Raw genomic sequence first — 2,810 nt, forward strand, 5'->3', positions numbered from 1 at the left:
CTGCTGCCGGCAGCGGGCCCAGACCCGGTGGCTGCCTCTAGCCTCGTCTTTGTTTCTGCTCAGAAGTCTGAGTGTGTGCCTGCTGGGCACAAGCTGAGGAGGAAAGTCGGGCAGGGAAGGAGGAGGATGAGCTGCCATGTGGTCCCACTGGGGGTCCCCGGGACGCCTCTGCCTTAGGTTCTGTGACCAGGCAGTCGCAGGCCTTGCTTACTGCAGAAACCAAAGACTCAGGGGTGTGCTTGTCGTCTGGGAGGGACAAGAGGAGGGGTGTCCACGTGACTGCCCAGAATCCCGCTGGATGGACCCAAGGTGTGTTCAGAGAGCCTGGCTGACTCCCAGGGCTGCAGGGGGGTGGAAGGGGGCTATGCACGCGGCAAGCTGAGGGAGAAGCCTGGGTGTGCCAGCTGGTTCCTCGCCTTGGTGCTAAAACCTACGTTATCAGTAACGCTGTGGTAGCGCAGACTCGAGACCAGGGCAGTCACGTGGTATGCACGTGTGGGTGTGCACAAACCTTCACGGGACACAAATACACCTCCCGAGCCATCCAGGCAGACTGGCAGGGAGCCTGCTAAGGTTGAGACACACGCACACTCACACATGCACACGCTTATATGTATATATTAGTGTATGTATATGCACACGCTCATATATATTAGTGTATATATGTGTGTGTGTGTATATATAGACTTCTTTTTTTTTTTTTTTTATTTTTTTTTAAAAGATTTTATTTATTTATTTGAAAGAGAGAGAGCACATGAGAGGGGGGAGGGTCAGAGGGAGAAGCAGACTCCCTGACGAGCAGGGAGCCCGACGCGGGACTCGATCCCGGGACTCCAGGATCATGACCTGAGCCGAAGGCAGTCGCTTAACCAACTGAGCCACCCAGGCGCCCTATATATAGACTTCTTATGATTTAATTGGACCATATAAGCTGTAGCCAACAAAATGGACAATAATCGAAAAGACTAAAATGTTCTAATATAACATTAATATAGGGCTTCTTATGGGTTGAATTGGATCCCTCCATTCCTAAATTCATATGGTCCATTCCTAAACCCCTGTACCTGTGAATGTGACCTTAGTTGCAAATAGAGTTGTTGCAGATGTAATAAAGGTGTGCTCATACCACAGTGGGGTGGGCCTGTAATCTAGAATGGCTGGGGACAATGGGACACAGACCCGTAGGAGAACACTGTGGGAAGCGGGAGGGAGGCAGAACTGTACAAACCAAGGGCACCACCAGCAGCTAGGGGAGACACCTGGACCAGAGCCTTCCCTAGCGCCTTCAGAAGGAGCACAGCCCAGAACTGGGAGGCAGTTAATGTCTGTTGTTCTAAGCGCCCCCGTCAGTGGCACCTTGTTACGGCCGCTCTAGCAAACTGATACAGAGCTTTTCTGTTTTCAAAATGCTTTCTCCACTCTTGTGTCATTTAAAGCTAAAATATCCCTATGAGGTAGATGGTCCTAGCATTTTACAGATGAAGAAACTAAGATTCAGGACACCTGAGTTGAGTGAGTTGCTTAGAGTAATTCAGTCAGTTTGAGGTAGACCCAGGCAGGGCTCAAGGCAACTCTTCTGATTTTAAATCTAGATTCAGTGAAACGTACGGTGTCTAAAGTCTCCCAGCTTCCTGATGTAGCCATATTCTAATTTTACTTTAAGGTGTGTATTTCAGGGTGGGGTGGGGATAAAGTGTATATTGCTAAGATTTATTTACATTCAGAATGTATTTGGCGGGGAGGGGCAGAGGGAGAGGGAGAGAGAATCTCCAGCAGACCCACCACTCAGTGTGGAGCCCAATGCGGGGCTTGATCCCACGACCGTGAGATCACCAGCTGAGCTGAAATCGAGAGTCGGATGCTTAACCGACTGCGCCACTCAGGCGCCCCTAAAGGGTGTATTTCGGAATTTTGGAAGCTTTGGGCCTGACAGATATTTTTGGTTGATTGAGTCAAGGCAAACTGTCCACCCTTACTCTATGCCTTGTCCTACCTTTGATAAATTGATCTCTTTTTTGGGAGAGAAACAGTCAATCTTTTTTTGCTATAAATGTCCCTCCTCAGTATGGCTTTAGCTAAATATCACAAATTTTGCCATGTTGTAGTTTTATTTTCATTCATTTCAGTACCTTTCAAATTTTTTTCTCCAGATTTCCTCCTTGTCCCCTGGATCATTTAAAAGTGTGTTGTTTAGCTCCCGAGCTTTTTTTCTGTTAGCTTTCTGTTACTGATTTCTAGTTTGAGTCTGTTGTGCTTGGAGAACACACTCTGCATGATTCCAGTTCTTTGCAATTTAGTGCAGTTTGCCGTGGCTGCTTGTACAAGGTGGTGTTGAGTCGAGTGGTCGGTGACTGCCCATTAGATCCTGTTTGTTGCCGGTGTTGTTGAGTCCTTCTAGAGCCTTCCTGATGTTCTCTTTGGCTGTTTTGTTAATTGTTGAAGTCCCTAACTATAATCGTGGATGTGTCTATTTCTCCCTCCAACCCTACCAGTTTTTGCTACCCAGTTAAGGGTGCCATGTCTTTTTGGTGGAACGACCCTTTACCATGAGAAGTTTTTGTTGTTCTTGAAATGAATTTTTTGATTCGACTTTTTATGCAAGTGAATTTTTTGGGATCACTTGTAGTTTTCATGTTGTAGGGGAGCAGCAGCAGAAGAAGGTCTTGGAGGGAAAGAAAACTCAATTCAGAGGAGGTCGCTTTGCTGCCTTCGGCTCTACTAGAGCCAGAGTAAGGTACAGGAAGGGCAGCCTGCACTCCCCTCTGCCCCTCTCCGTGGAAAAGAGGGGAAGACACTGGTGAACATTCCCA

The sequence above is a fragment of the Neomonachus schauinslandi genome, chromosome X (assembly GCF_002201575.2).
Source record: "Neomonachus schauinslandi chromosome X, ASM220157v2, whole genome shotgun sequence".
Lineage (NCBI taxonomy): Eukaryota > Metazoa > Chordata > Mammalia > Carnivora > Phocidae > Neomonachus > Neomonachus schauinslandi.